Source organism: Macrobrachium nipponense, chromosome 42 (assembly GCF_015104395.2).
Source record: "Macrobrachium nipponense isolate FS-2020 chromosome 42, ASM1510439v2, whole genome shotgun sequence".
NCBI lineage: Eukaryota > Metazoa > Arthropoda > Malacostraca > Decapoda > Palaemonidae > Macrobrachium > Macrobrachium nipponense.
This window is the reverse complement of record NC_061103.1, coordinates 33716646-33732642: the sequence shown is the minus strand read 5'-3', so window position 1 is coordinate 33732642 and position 15997 is coordinate 33716646. Positions and strand designations below refer to the sequence as shown.

Below are 15997 nucleotides of genomic sequence, written 5' to 3'. Positions count from 1 at the left end.
CACTCAGTGGTGTTGATGTGCGACAACACCACGGTAGTGGCTTACATCACAAACGGGGGCCTAGTGTCTCTCCTGTTGCACCAGTTGACACGGCAGGTGCACGAGTGGGCCGCGGCTCACTCGATAGAGCTGTTCAGCCACGCCTACATTATACAAGGCAAGAAGTGGAATGTAGTAGCAGACATGCTCAGCTGACGGGATCAGGTGATAGGGACCGAATGGTCTCTACACCAGGACGTGGCGGAAAGGCTCTTCGACCTGTGGGGGCGTCCAGTCGTGGATCTGTTCACCACCCGGCTCAACAGAAAACTCCAGGTTTTCTTTTCAGCCGTGCCGGACCCATGGGCAGCTGCAGAGGACGCTCTTCAACACCCGTGGGACAACCTCTTCGCCTACGCCTTTCCCCCGTTCAGCCTGATTCGCAAGGTGATCAGCCGAGTGCTGGCCACCCCAAATCTCAGGATGATCCTGGTGGCTCCCAAGTATTCGGACCTGTTGGCTCTGCTTGCAGAAGCACCAAGAGAGATTCCCCATTGGCACAACCTTCTCGCCCAGCCACACGTAGAACGGTACCACCGGGCAGTCCAGTCTCTACATCTTCATGGCTGGCTGTTATCCACCATCTCTTGCGAACGAGAGGCTTTTCTCGTAGCGCAGCAACAGAGATGGCTGGAAACGTCAGACAGTCCTCTGCAGCTGTGTACCAGGGGAAGTGGGCCGTCTTCTGTGGTTGGTTTCGTAGACGGGGTCTATCTCCTCTCAGTACCCACAGTCAAAGGATATAGAGCCGCACACTTGTCCTAAAGCTGAGGGGATTGGACATCTCGAACTCGTTCGAGATCTCCTTGCTTATGAGGAGCTTTGAATTGTCTTGCCCACCCAGGGAACTCAGGCCCCCTGAGTGGGACGTGACTATCGTCCTTAGGAGTTTGACTCGAAGACCCTTGGAGCCACTCCGAGAGTCGTCAGACGGGGATCTGACCCTCAAGACCCTCTTCTTGCTGGCCCTGGCATCGGTGAAGAGAGTAGGGGAACTTCATGGTCTGTCCTTCGATGTGAAACGTTCCAGGGGATGGGGATCTGTGTCACTCGACTTCGTCCTGAACTTCGTTGCGAAGACTCAGAAACCGTCGATCCCTGACGAAAGGTTCGAGTCTTTCACAATCCCTTCCCTAATGGACTTCACCAACAATGATTCGGATGAGATGCTGCTTTGTCCTGTGAGGGCGCTACGACGCTATCTGAAGAGAACTCGACACCTCAGGCCTGAGTGTCGACGCCTCTTCGTTAGCACCGGGGTGACCAAGAAAGAAGTATCCAAGAACACGCTTTCTTTCTGGCTGCGTGAGGTGATCAGGAGGGCGTACGAGGCTGATGGTAGTGACGACATCCGTACGCTACGTCCGAGAGCCCACAAAGTCAGGAGCATTGGTCCTTCCCTTGCGTTCCGCAAGAACTCCTCCGTGGCACAGGTCCTGAAGGCAGGGGCCTGGGCCAACCAGACCACCTTCACCTCCTTCTACCTTCGGGATATTGCCCACAGGTCCTTGGATACTTTTTCCTTGGGACCCGTGGTGGCTGCTCAACACGTTGTGTAGCTAACCCAGACCCTCGCAGGCTGAAACAGCATCGAGTCCTGGTGTGACTGTAAGAATGGATGAGTGAATGAGAGTGTGACTGGCTCCTCTTCCCATCTTTTTCTACCCCTCTACCTGTGGGCAGAGGGACACGGTCGTCACCCTGCTGGATAAGGACGAGATGCAGGTGAGCTACTCGACAGAGTCCCATCCTATCCCTTTCACTAGGGATAGGAGTAAATATCCACCACTTCTCCCAACAAGGGGGGGGGGAAGTGGAAGCCAACAAGAGACAAACCCATAACTTTATGTTACCTCTTGCAAACAGGAACAAGTTCTTGCTAGCTGGTACGAAGAGATACGCTTGCCTCTCTCTTAGTACTTGGTCCAGAGGTCTGACCATTGATCCTGCGGTGCACACCCCGATCAATCGGACAGAGGCTTGGATCCCTCCCTCGCTCTTATGACCAGGGAGGCTTCCAGGGTTGGGCGAACACCAGTCTGTTCACAAAAGACTCAGATTCCTCCCACCAAGAAGTGAGTCTTCCTATTGTAAAAGGATCGAAAGGTTTGTATGCCATGTCGGAACAAATGACAATTTGTCCAAAATTGCATTTTTCCTAACTACAAACCTGAGGTCCTTTTACACATAGTCCCACCTCATGCCACCCCTCACTCTGCTTTTTTTGCTTGGGCCTAAAGCAAAAGTGATTCTTCGCCTCCCAGTCGCGCGGCGCGCGCACTGTCGGACAAGCAGTTAACTTGCGAACTCCCTTGTTCGAAAGCTTACGACCATCCAGCTGCCACTAGTTACCTTCCTATTGTAAAAGGACCTCAGGTTTGTATAGTTAGGAAAAATGCAATTTTGGACAAATTGTCATTTTAGCGCCAGCTGGAACTCAGTCATAAGATTCAGTAACAAGGTAGTTAGGCAGTAACTGCTTGTCCGATGGTCGGGAGTCCCGCCCGACTGGATGTAAACATTCCACTTTGCTTTCGACCGCCGTCGGGTGCAGACGTGTTGTTGACCTCTCTGCCCACCTCTGTCGTGAGATTGTTCTATGTCCTTTTTGGCTTTTAGCCTTTTTCATTGTGTATATTTCTGCCTGTGGTTTTTTGTGTATATTGTCTGATTCTGACATAACTGCAAAATGCAAACCCACGAGTCACATAAGCCCTTATGCCCCCTCATTCAACTGGAGAATATGTCCTGGAGTGGGGGTTAGAAAGTGTGGTGTATTTCACTCTAGCAAAGATCTGGATCCTCAGGCCCTCTGCGCAAGGTGCCAAGGGTGTGAGTGTACAGTGGACCCCCCATATTCGCGTTCTCCGGATTCGCGGACTCACACATTCACTGATTTCTCTCGGGAATGTTTCCCTGCATTATTCGCGGAAAATTCGCGTATTCGTGGTGTTTTTCCATGAGAAATATCCACAGATTCCTGTTTTTTTTATCATTTTCATTATAAAATGTACTTTTTGTGATAAAACTATTAAAAAAACCAAGTATAAATATTTTTAGTTGGTTTTTCCTGAATTTTAACTAACATAATAGGCTGTTTTCAGCATTTTTATAGGGGTTCCAACTATTTGCGGGTTCTAACTATTCACGGGGGGTCTGGTACGCATCCCCCGCGAATACGGGGGGACCACTGCAATAGAGAGCTAACTTGTGATACTTGTATCTCCTGGTTGGAGGAGCAGTGGGGGAGATATGAGAGGAGGAAGAAGCCACGTAAGTCAGCCAAGGTGTCGTCGGAAAGCTCTTCCTCAACACCACTGGTTACAGACATGTCGTCTCTTCCTACCCCCTTGTAAGCTTCCTCGCATGGTTCTCTCTCCTTCGGGGGACATGTCTCTCTCCTCCTCTTCACTCGATCTGTCGATTGCAGAGGAAGGAGGGAGAAATGCTGAGCTGAAGTTGTATTTGGGGACTTCTGTCTGTTCAGGGGGGGATCCTTCCCCCTCTAAGTAAACAGGAACTTCCCCCTTTGACCCGACTGTTCCTTCTTCCTCAGGTTTGTCTGCCTCTGTGGGTAGGGATCTGTAGCAGTGGCCGCGAGTTCGATTCTTGGGCATTCCATTGAGGGGTTAGATATGTGTATTTCTGGTGATAGAAGTTCATTCTCAACGTGGTTTGGAAGTCACGTAAAGCCGTTGGTCCCGTTGCTGAATAACCACTGGTTCCATGCAACGTAAAAACACCATACAAACAAACAAAACCGTCCCGGTGAGACATGTGGGCCTTCTGCTGGTCCTCCCGTTCTCAAAGGAACGGGGCCCGTCTCTCCTTCCTCAGGGAAAAGGAAGACGGGGATCACAGCTGGTACCTCTGCTCCTGGCTCTTGAGGTTCCACCTCTGGACCAGGAACCGTCTCGGCCGCTCGCCAGCAAGCGTCACTGAGTGTACGGTCACCTGCTGGTGACTGTGCAGCCAGAGTCGAGGCAGCTGAATACGCTCACTGCCAGGACCCAGGCACGGGGCGGAAGGATGGTAAGAGTCGCTCGGGTGACTCTCGCCAGACCAGCGATCGCCCAGTACCCAGGGTTGACGTGATGGTCCCACCCGACTGTACATGAGGTGAGGTTGGGAAGAGGTCCCCGGGAACAGCTTCGGCTGCTTCTGGGACTGTGATGCATCGTGAGGATGGTGCTCACTCTCACCGCGCTAGTGGACGCTACCAGTCACCCGAATGTCGATCACACCAGCATGATCAGACAGTCCACAGGACTGGTAGCAGCTTCCCTGACGCAAGAGACTGATGCTACCGTCCTCAGTCCAGCGGTTCTCCGCAGGGAGATCGCTGGTCCAGACCTGCAGCCCAGTCACCACCGCTGGTTGGTGATGACCTGCAGTCCTCCCAGCCCACCGGTTCTGCTGGTAGACAGGGTTGGAGCGTCAGGTCTACCTCACCTGTCCCTTCAACCTCCTCGGGATACACTGGGAGGAGCGAAGCAAACAGGAGTGACCGTGAGGAGTGCGCTCCTTACAGTCCAGCCACGAGAGCCTATGTGCCTGGTTTGGTTTTAGGACCGGACAGGTCATACGCTCAAGTGGTTAGAGGAGACCACAGGGGGTCTGGCAAGGTTCTTCCTGCTGAAGGAAGAGTGTCTCAGGAGGAACTCGGCCTGGATGGATCTGACAGTCCGTCGCCTCAGGATGCGGCCACTCCTGAGATACAGAGGTCTTTTGCAGAGGTCACTGCACTGATCCGTCAGCACAAAGACCTCAGGGAAGGATTGGTAGTTGCCTCCTCTGACTGTCCATCTAGGTTGGAGTCGTTCTGGGGGCCTAAGAAGGAACCCAGAGCATCTGTAGGGCTACCCTGGTCTTCCTTGGCAGACGGTGTGCTGGACCAGGTGAACGCTCTTGTCTCTGGACAGGAAGTTTCACTTAGGGCCAGTAGGTCAGACAAGCTGGCTCCCCCTTCTCTGCCTCACCAGTGGTGCTTCTACGTGCCTTTGTCAGCCCCATTTCCAACCAAGAAGGTTGACCTGGAGTTAGCTCGCCTAACTCCGGGATTGCCTCTGCAACACCTGCTGTCAGAGAACCTCTGCTTCTCGCAGCATGAGGCAATGGCCCTGTAATACACCGTCATGGCAGCTTTCCAGGCCGTCTCCTGGCTGGATCTGTGGTCCCTCACAGTATCCAGAGTCGCAGCTTCCTCGGGATCTCTAGTTTCTTGGGAAGACTCGGCTTTTGGGAGACTCTGCCAGTCTGGAGGTAGGGCTATTTCCTACTTGGCCCACCAGACTGCCAACCTGTGGGCCAACCTGGTTCTGAGGAGGAGGGACGCAGTCTTGAATCGCTTATCCGTGGTGGCTGGTGTAAAGGCAACGATGGGTTTAAGGAATGGACCGCTGCTGGGTTCTTCCTCTCTCTTCCCCAGAGATGGTGGACGCTGCAGTGGAAAAGCGAAGAGCTGAGGACAGTGATCGCCTATTACACCAGGCAGTTGTGAAGACTTCTGGGCAGTCTCGTACAACTGCAGCTAAGCCTCAGAGCTTAGCTAGCTCTTCCTCCGCTCCTAAGACGTCATTACCGTCGAGGGTAGTGCGTAGAAAGACCCAGCCTTCCTCTTTCGCTTCGAGAGGTGAGCGTCAGGCCTCCTCCTCTTGCAGGAAGGGGTTAAGAAAGAGGAAGAGAGGGAAATGCTAGGGACAGCGTTCCCCCTCACCTGCTGCCGGAAGGGGGGGTTGCTTGGCGAGCCATTGGGCAACTTGGCAGCGCTACGGAGCTGAGACTTGGGTAGTGGATGTCCTTCAGGAGGGATATCTACTTCCCTTCGAGTCAAGACCACCCCTCACTTCACACCAGTCCATCTCCAAAGAAGTCTATGGGGGCCTGGAGAATGGTGATAGATCTCTCTCCCTTGAACCGATTCGTTTGCCAGACTCGGTTCATGATGGAAACATCACGCTCGGTGCTCGATTCCATCAGGGAGAACGATTTCCTGCTTTCGGTGGACCTGAAGGATGCTTATTTCCAAATACCCATCCATCAGTCCTCCAGAAAGTACCTTTGCTTTATCTTCGACGGGACGGTGTACCAATTCAGGGCCCTTTGTTTCGGTCTCTCAACCGCCCCACAGGTGTTCACGCAAGTGTTCACTCTGGTGTCGACTTGGGCCCATTTGGTCAGGATGCATCTTCTGAGCTATCTCGACGATTGGCTGGTCTTTGCTACGGGAGAGAGATTGCCTCCTTGACTCTTGTCGTGATCTGGGGATCATGATAAATGCCGAGAAGTCAAATCTCGAGCCCAAGCAGAGGATGAAGTACCTGGGCATGCTGATCAACGCGGCAGCAGCAGCACGCGTCTTCCCCGCAGACTCGCGGATCAGCAGGTTCAGGGAAGCAGCTCGTCGTTTTCTGTCACGACAGGAACAGCCAGCTCAGCAGTGCCAGGTCATCATCGGTCACCTGTCGTTGCCAGAGAAGTTAGTCCCTTACGGGTGTCTTCACCTGCTGTCTCTGCAATGGAGACTAAAGGAGTGCTGGTCACAGGCGCAGGATCCGCAATTCTTCTTGGTTCCTTTTACGGAGGAAGTAAGGGAGGATTTAGCCTGGTGGCTAGACAACAGGAACCTCTTAATAGGAGTGCCGTTACACACTCTCCCTACGGAGGTGCTTCTCTTCTCAGACGCATTGACCGAGGGTTGGGGCACACACCTGGAAGAGTTGCTGGTTTCGGGAGTGTGGAACCGACACGACACGCACCTTTACATCTACGTTCTGGAACTCAAGGCAGCGTTTCTCACCCTCCAAGAATTCCGGGAACAGGTGATGGGACACTCAGTAGTGGTGATGAGTGACAACACCACTGTAGTGGCATACGTCAATAAACAGGGGGGCCCAGTGTCCCTCCCATTACACCAGTTGACGATGCAGGTGCACGAGTGGACAGTAGCTCACTCGATAGAGCTGTCGGCTAGGTACATTCCAGGCAAGAGGAATGCAGTGGCAGACAAGCTCATCCGCCAGAATCAGGTGATTGGGATAGAATGGTCTCTACACCCAGACATGGCAGAAAGGCTGTTTGACCTGTGGGGGCGTCCAGTAGTGGATCTGTTCAACACCTGTCACAACAGAAAACTTTCGGTTTTCTTCTCCATTGTGCCAGACCCATGGGCGGCTGCAGAGGACACATTCCAACATCTGTGGGACAACATCGAAGTGTACGCCTTTCCCCCATTCTGTCTGATTTGCAAGGTGATCAGCAAGGTGCTGGTCACCAGCAATCTTCAGATGATTCTGGTGGCATCCTTAGGCCATTTGGTATCCAGACCTGCTGGCTGTTCTCTCAGAGGCACTGCGAGAGATTTCCCCATGGTACAACCTGCTGTGTCAACCGCACTTGGAACGGTACCACCAGGCAGTACATTCCCTGTGTCTTCACAGCTGGCGGTTATCCACCATCTCTTGCAAGTGAGAGGCTTTTCTCGCCGAGCAGCAACAGAGATGCTGGATACCTCAGACAGTCCTCTGCAGTAGTATACGTACCAGGGAAAGTGGTCCATCTTCTGTGGTTGGTGTCGTAGACGGGGTCTCTCTCCGCTCAGAGTCACTCTTCAGCAGGTAGCAGATTTCCTGGTCTTTCTTCGTCGAGAGAAGCTCCTCTCTGTATCCGCGGTTAAAGGATACAGAGCCGCCCTGGCTCTAGTCCTTAAGCTGCAAGTAGATATTTCCTCTTTCATGGAAATATCTCTCCTGATGAGGCACTTTGAGAGGTCTTGCCCACCCAGGGAACTCAGGCCCCCTGAGTGGGACGTGACTTTTCCTGAGGAGTTTGACTCGTAGATCTTACGAGCCTCTCTAGGAGTCGTCAGACAGGGATCTGACCCTCAAGCTCGTCTTCCTGCCGGCCCTGGCATTGGCGAGGAGTAGGAGAACTTCTTGGTCTTTCCTTCACGTTTAAACACTCGAGGGGATGGAGATCGGTTATGCTTGATTTCGTCCTGGATTTCGTAGCGAAGACTCAGAACCCTTCGGTCCCTTGCGTCAGGTTCAAGTCCTTCACGATCCCCTCCCTAGAGGACTTTACAGGTAATGATGCGGAAGAGATGCTATTTTGTCCTGTTAGAGTGCTACGGCGCTATCTGAAGAGAACTCGACACCTCAGGCCTGAGTGAAGACACCTCATGTTAGCACCGGGTGACCAAGAAAGAAGTGTCCAAGAACACTATTTCTTTCTGGCATTATGAGGTAATCAGGAAGTGTACGACTCTGAAGGAATGCCGACACCAGTATCTTTTGTCCGAGAGCCCATGAAGTTAGAGGTATTGGTCCTACCCTTGCATTCCGCAAGAACTTGTCAGTTGCACAGGTGCTGAAGGCAGTGGTGTGGTCCAACCAGACCACCTTCACCTCCTTATACCTTCAGTATATTGCCCATAGGTCCTTGGACACTTTTTCCTTGGGACCCATGGTGGCTGCTCAACAAGTTGTGTAGCTTACCCAGCTCCTTTAACAGGGCAAGGTGGCATCTCGTCCTTGTGATATCGCATGAATGGAGAATGAATGAGAGTGAGACTGGCTTTTCTTCCTTCTGTTTTCTTCCCTCTCCCTGCGGGCAGAGGGTAGCGGTCGTCATGTGCTGGACAGGACAATGGTGCAGGTAAGCTGTATAACTGAGCTCCATTCTATCTCTTTAGTTAGGGATAGAAGCATTTATCCGTCCCTTCAGTAACAAGGGGGGAAGAAGACACCAGTAAGAGACAAACCCAATGCTTTATATTTGGCCTCTTACTTATGACTTTTAAGTTCTTGCTTGCTATTCATAAGAGGTACGCATGCCTCCCTCTTATGAATTGGTCCAGAGGTCTGGCCATTGATCTTGCAGTGTCTCATTCCGATCAGTTGGACAAAGGCAAGGTTCTCCCCCTTAGGTTGGGCGAACACCAGTCTGTTCACAAGACTCAGATTCCGCCCACCAATATGTAAGTCTTCCTTATGTAAAAGACCAATGGTTTGTATAACGTTTAGGGACAAATCACAATTTGTTCCGACACGGCATACAAACCTTCGGTCCTTTTACAATAGGAAGGTACTAGCGGCAGCTGGATAGGTCGTAAGCTTTCGAACAAGGGGTTCGGTAGTTAACTGCTTGTCCGACAGGCACGCGCGCGCGACTGGTAGGTAAACAAATCACTTTTGCTTTCGGCCTGCTGGCGTGTGGACGTGTATCATCGCTCTCTGCCCGCTTTATCGTCGTTGCTTTCGCATGGTTGTGTTTTTCTTTTTCTATTTATCTAGTGAAACTGAATTGTAAGTACAATCATTTCATATTTATTTCCATTGAATTCAATTGTGAATTAAAGGATCTTGGTTTCACCACGCCCTCCGATTACCCGAGTGCCGGGACTGAAGGGCGTAAGTGCGGGAATTCATTTTCCCAGAAATGATCCTCGTATTGTGTATGCTCGGTGCCGAGGGCGGGAGAGCGCTCGCTCCGAGCGTATATTTTGGTTGAAAATGTGTAGATGAAAATCGTAAGTAAGTGCTCTTTCATTTATATTTTTTGACCTGTATGCTCGTTGCCGAGCGAATGCGCTCGGCACGGAAACTTATTCGTATGGAAGTGGAATCGCAAGTACAGTATTCTTTTTCATTTTCATTAATATTTATTTTGATTGTAGCAATACTCATTTTGGATCAGTTTCCGAGCTTACCCGGAAATTGATCTTTTCCCCTTTTTATTTGAATGAAGTGAAATCGCAAGTGCAGTTCTTTTTCATTTTCATATTTTATTGAGATTGCATTGTTTACTGGGATCAATGTTTCCGCTATTTACCGGGAATTGATCCTTCCCCTTTTTATTTGTATGAAGTGAAATCGCAAGCGCAGTATTCTTTTTCATTTTCATAATATATTGATTGCATCAATTCATTATGGATCAAGGTTTCCATAAACCTTGATCCATAAGGTAAGGAATGGATCCTTTTACCCTTGCGCTCGGTACCGAGGGCGCAAATGCGCTCGATCCGAGCCCTTATTCATTGTGAAGTGAATCGTAATGCAAGATTCTTTTTCATTTTATTCTTTTTATTATTGATTGCATCAATATTTATTTGGTTCAAGTTCCGCTCAGTCAGGGAATTGATCCTTATGCCCTTGCATTCGGGCCGATGGCACGATTGCTCTCGGGCTCTTATATTATTGTTGGGTACATGGGTGCTGTGCGGGGGTGGGAACGAGAACCCCCCCCCGCTCAGCCTCCCCACAGATGGCCCTTCCCCTTGGGGGGGGGGAGGTTATCGGCGTTGTTCTCCTCGCCGATCCGTCGAGCGCGGGGGAGGGCCGCTCGGTGCCCGATGTACAATTGTATTCGGGGTCTTCCACTCGTTCGGAGAGGGCTCAACCCCCCGCGCGAGGGGACTTCCCCCCCCCCACTAATCGCTACTACTGTTATTTCCGCAGGTGCTACTGCCACGAGGGTGGACCTTGGTGAGGTATGGGCGTCCTTCCATTTGCAGGGCGTGCTAGTGTCCAGGGGCTGCGGTTCTATGTCTGGGCCTACTGCGGTCACCCATGGAGTGGTGACCACGCTCCAGGTGACGACGTCCCTCCTCACCTGGTGTAAATCACCTCACGTGGTAACAGTCTTGCCTACAGCCGCTGTGAAGTGCCGTTCGCCGTACCGAGAGGGGGGCGTGCTGCGCCGCCTCGTGGTTGCCGCGCTGCAGCGACCACACTTCCGCTGCCCTAGAGCTCGCCCCTGGACCTGCCGCCGGTACCAGGATGTTGCTGGCTGCTGTCTCCACTTCCTGTGTTCCCGGTGTGGCTGCCTGCCGTACCTGCCGATTCTGGGCTGACTGTCCATGCAGTTTGCTGCGCTGGCTGTCCCTGCCGTTGCTGCGCTGGCTGTCCCTGCCGTTGCTGCGGCTGGCGGTCCTACCGATGCGTGCTGGCTGTGCCTGCTGTTCCTGAGATGCCCATACCTGCTGATGTCGTCCCTGTTCGGTGGTGGTACTACCCCAGACTTTGGTCTGTCTGTACAGGTGCGTCCGGGCCCTGTAGCTTCGGCTACAGCAGCCCCGGCTCCGCCCTGGATAGCAGATCTTACGTCTGTCCTGAGGAAGCTGACGAAGAAGAGGAGGAAGGTGTCGTCGTCGTCGTCTTCATCTTCTTCATCGTCGTCGGCTGCCGCCTCTTCCCCTTCGACTTCTAAGGCTTCACAGCCGAGGAAGAAGAAGGTTGCCTCCTCCCTCCTAAGAAGTCTCCCTCGGGAGCTTCTCGGGACCCGTCTCACCTAGGTGGGACGGGAGGGTTTCCTTCCGCTGGTCCTCCTGCTCCTTCGGGGAGCGGGGCCCTTTGCGTCTCTTCTTCCGCAAGGAAGAAGACTACGGGGACCAGAGGGGTACCGGCTAACACGGTACTTCCTCGCCTGGTGTCAGTGGTTCTGCCACTGCATCAGGGTCCGTCTCGGCCTCTCGTTCGCGGGATGGTACCGAGTGTACGGTCGCCTACCAGCGACCGTGCAGCCAAGAACCAGACCTCTGAGTCCGCTCAGCGTCAGGTTCACGGCACGGGGTGGCGGAGACGGTGACAGCCGCTCACGCGACTCTCACCAGAACCAGCTATCACTCTCGCGGCGAACAGCTGGCTACCCGGGGACGTGGACGGTCCACGACCGGCACGGGCTTGAGGCTGGGAAGAGGTTCCTCCCACCCGTTCGCCGGTGCCAGCCACGGGTCTGAACCAGCGACGTGACGTGCCGTGAGGACAAGCACCGGTCTCACTGTGACAGTGGAGCCTGCAGGTCGCCTGACCGTCGCTCTCACAGAGAGCGATCGGGTATGGCAACCAGCACCAGCTCTTCTGACACTCGAGATCGGGGCCGCTGTGCTCAGTCCAGCCGTTCTCCACAGCGAGACGGTTCGACCAGGCCTGCAGCTCGATCGCCACCACGGGTTGGCGATCGCCTGCAGCCCTCCAAGCCTGCTGGTTCTGCCAGCGAGCAACGAGGGAGCGTCAGGTCTGCCTCTCCCGTACCTTCAACCTCCTCGGGTTACACCGGGAGGAGCGAGGTATTGAGGAGTGATCGTGAGGGGTGCGCCCCTCACGATCCCACCCACGGGACGCCCTACGTGCCAGGCACGGTTCTTGGACGGCCAGGACGTATGCGCAAGTGGATGGGGAAGACCGAGAGGGCTGTCGCTGTTCCCCCTTCTTAGGAGGAAGGTTCTCGGAATATGCTCTTGTTTGAAGGGCTTAACGGTCCCACTCTGCAAGATGCTGTGACTTCCGAGATCCAGACGGATAACTTTGCCGAGGTTATGGCAGCTGATTCGTCAGCACAACGACCTCGGGGAAGGATCGCCGCTCCCACCAGCAGAGCCACGTCTCGGCTCGAGTCGTTTTGGGGCCCGAGAGGGAACCCAAATCGACGGTGGGTCTGCCGCGATCGGAGCTTGCCGACTGTGTTGAACCAGGTAGTCTCTCGTCTCCGGACAAGAAGGCTCTCTCAGTTCTGGCCGGTAGAACAAGCTACTTCACCTCCTCTACTGCGACAGAGGCGTTTCTACGTGTCTTCGGACAAGTATTTGAATACCCCTTCGGTCCTCCTGAGAGGTTTCGACCTCGACGAGGACTGGAATGAGTCGGAGGACGGTATCGGCTCTCTCCTGTCAGGTGTCGATCAGCCCCACCCAGACGACGTTCACAGTGGCGGCAGATCCTTACCTACAGGTATGAGTTCGTAACCCTCCTCGGGGAAAACGTTTTCTCCTGACGATACGTTTTCCCAGGCTCTGAGAGGCCATCGCCGTAAGGCGATGGCTGCTCCTTTTCTTCTCCAACTGCTAGTTCTGCTGGGAAGGCGAGCCAGTATCCATTCCTCCCCCATTCCCTCTCTCCTTACGGCTACGAGGGAAAGGGGAGGGATCCTACAGAGATTTCTCTGTAAGATCCACGTTAGGGGCTGCGCTACCGGGGGGACCTTCGGGTCCTACCTGACGTAAGCCCCGGCCCGGTCGTTGAGGAGGGATCCTGCCCCTTTCTCGATTTCTACGGGAATCGAGAGGACCACCAGCCGATATCGTTTGACGAATTCGGTGGGGGTTTCGCAGAGTGCTTAGAATTCTACGGAATTTCTAGCGCACTCAGAGTGTTCGAGTTTTTTACGATCTCCAAACACTTAGGCGAGACCACGGTCCAAAGTGAGCGAGAATCCCCGATAATTGTTACGATAATCGGGAACCTCGCTTATGCTCGAATTCCTGTAATTTCTAGCATTTGGAAGAAGACTGCTGCTGAAAGAAGAGTATCTCACAGTAGGCGATTAACCTGGAATAGAGAAGAACGGACGGGAACTTCCAGTTTGGCTTGAACTATCGTCTTCGGTATTCTGTTCACCATTGAAGCTTTCCTTTGGGAAAGACTTCTCCTTCACTCTCTTGACTAGAGAACGAAGGCGGTCGATCTCCAATCCTTATTCTCATTCCTCGAGGGGAAAGAATTTAGGATGGAGGTCGTTGTACAGAACCTACAAATATACTACGTATATTACCCTCGCGACATGATTCTTGTAACAGTTGAATTGTCCGGGGGGTAGGCGCATACCGTAGTTAACTCTACGGTTTGTGACCGAGACGAATTGTATCTAATTGAACTGCAACTCGGGGTTGCCTGCAACCTCCCAGCAGTTATCAGTTTCGATTTTAGATACTTGGTATTGTCATGACAACACCAAATCAGCTTTTGTATTTACCGAAATCCGTTTCGTTTAAATATAATTGCTCGAGCGTATTCTTTATGCTCGATGGTTCTAAGCCGAACGCATTCCTTCGTGGAATAATGGATTAACTGGCAACTCAGGATGACGAGTCACCGAGAGCTACTGCGTATTGAACTGCCTGATAGCGGCTCAGTATCAGCTAGGTCTCGGAGATGCACGGTCGGTTACGTCTCTCTCTCCCCTGGTTTGATTGACTACCGAACCGTATCTCTGCCCAACAATCATGGACCTAGGTCTCTGATTTTAACGGGGATTCTCGCAATAATGAAGGACCATCTACTGCTGGTGACGCTCGATTTCATCGCCTTCGACATTGCGAGAATTTTCAACAGAGATATCTCTTGGACTTTCATCTTTCTGTTTACCGCACGGTAACAGAAGTCTGTACTAGTCAACCGCTGCATCGCACCGCGATAATGCGAATGATTTTTGCAGACATCTGAGTTTGTCTTCAAAATATCTCGTATTCGTAGGTGTGCAATTATCATTGCTCGCCCCCGAATTAACAGATATGTCAGAAGACATCGCCCCTACTCTCCGACCTGACAGCTCTACTTCCAATGTTCAGCCCATGAGAAGCAGTTCTTCAGGCAGTATTTCCCTGTCTTCATTACTGAAAAGCGCTCCGCTTTTATTGCAACTACGATCCTCACCGGACAGCAATGAATAGCGGTTAGCGTTCTCAGTCTTTGTAGCACAGGTTCGAATCTTGAGAATCCTTCTCTCGGTTCAGCTGCGAAGACGTAGGTTGCATTTTCTGTACACCTTCGTCTTCAACGACACATAGTGTTGTTTCTCCTTAGCCGAGAATCAACTATACTATGAGATATCTTGCCATCAAGGACCTCGGTCTCTAGAAGGCAATTGACTTTCGCCTGTTGGGCACATGCCTTAAGAGAGTCATCACCTTGCCTTCTGGCATCGGTGACGAACAAATTATTTGTTTAGTCTCTTGGCAGAACCCTTTTAAGGCGAAGGTCACGTGACTTGCTCGGGTGCTTGGACACTTGCCTCCTACCGAACGCAGTCAGTCGGCAGCTGTCAGAGCGCCCAAGTCTGTTACGAACTTCGCTGTGGACTTAGTTCGGTTGTTCCATAACAATCTTTTCTTCGTCCTAACGGCTTGTCACATACCCATACCATCGACACCCACCATTGAGTGTCGGTGTCCTATCACTACCGAGAAGAACAACTTCGCTGCAGACGGATAGACCAGTATGGGTACAGGACATCACCGAAGTCGAGAAGAGGGTTAGGTCATACGACCATTCCCTTCTTTTCCTCTGAGGTAATTGCATGACTTTTCCTGCGAAGTCAAGCATCCAGGGGATGGGGATTCGTGACGCTCGATTTCGTACCGAATTCGTAGCGAAGACTCTGAACCCTTCGGTTCCTGACGATCGGTTAGAGTCCTTCACAATCCCCTCCCTAATGGACTTCACCGCCTTCGATGCGAAGGAGATGCTGCTTTGTCCTGTGAAAGCGCGACCGCGCTTTCTGAAGAAACTCGACATCCCAGGATGAGTGTTGAAGACTCTTCGTCAGCACCAAGATGACCTAGAAGTACACTCACTCGAGTTACAACAAGAACTTCTCCATGGCGCAGGTACTGAAGGCAGGGGTCTGGTACAACCAGACCACCGGCACCTCCTTCTACCTTTGGATATTGCCCACAGGTCCTTGGATCGTTTTCCTTAGGACCCGTGGTGGCTGCTCAACACGTTGTCTAGCTAACCCAGACCCTAGCAGGCTGAACAGCATCGAGTCCTGGTGTGACTGTAAGATAAGATAAGTGAATGAGAGAGTGACTGGCTTCTCTTCCTATCTTTTCTCACCCCCCTCTACCTGTGGGTAGAGGGATACGGTCATCACCTTGCTGGATAAGGACGAGATGCCGGTGAGCTACTCGACAGAGCCCCATCCTATCCCTTTCACTAGGGATGGGAGGTCGCAATATCCACCATTTCCTCCTACAAGGGGGGGAAGGGGGGGAAGTGGATGCCAACAAGAGACAAACCATAACTTTATGTTGCCTCTTGCAAATAGGAACTTGTTCTTGTTTGCTGGTACGAAGAGATACGCTTGCCTCTCTTAGTACTTGGTCCAGAGGTCTGACCATTGATCCTGCGGTGCACACCCGATCAATCGGACAGAGGCTTGGATCCCTCCCTCGCTCTTACGA

At 52.4% G+C, this 15997-nt stretch overlaps 2 protein-coding genes across 2 annotated transcripts in view; one reads left to right on the top strand and one right to left on the bottom strand.

Moving 5' to 3' along the window:
* LOC135213069 (zinc finger protein 721-like) overlaps positions 1-15997 on the top strand; it is a 62866-nt gene that overhangs the window by 42508 nt on the left and 4361 nt on the right. The gene's annotated exons all lie outside the window — the stretch shown is intronic.
* The window catches only part of LOC135213326 (oocyte zinc finger protein XlCOF19-like), a 34504-nt gene that overhangs the window by 17611 nt on the left and 896 nt on the right, over positions 1-15997 (bottom strand). The gene's annotated exons all lie outside the window — the stretch shown is intronic.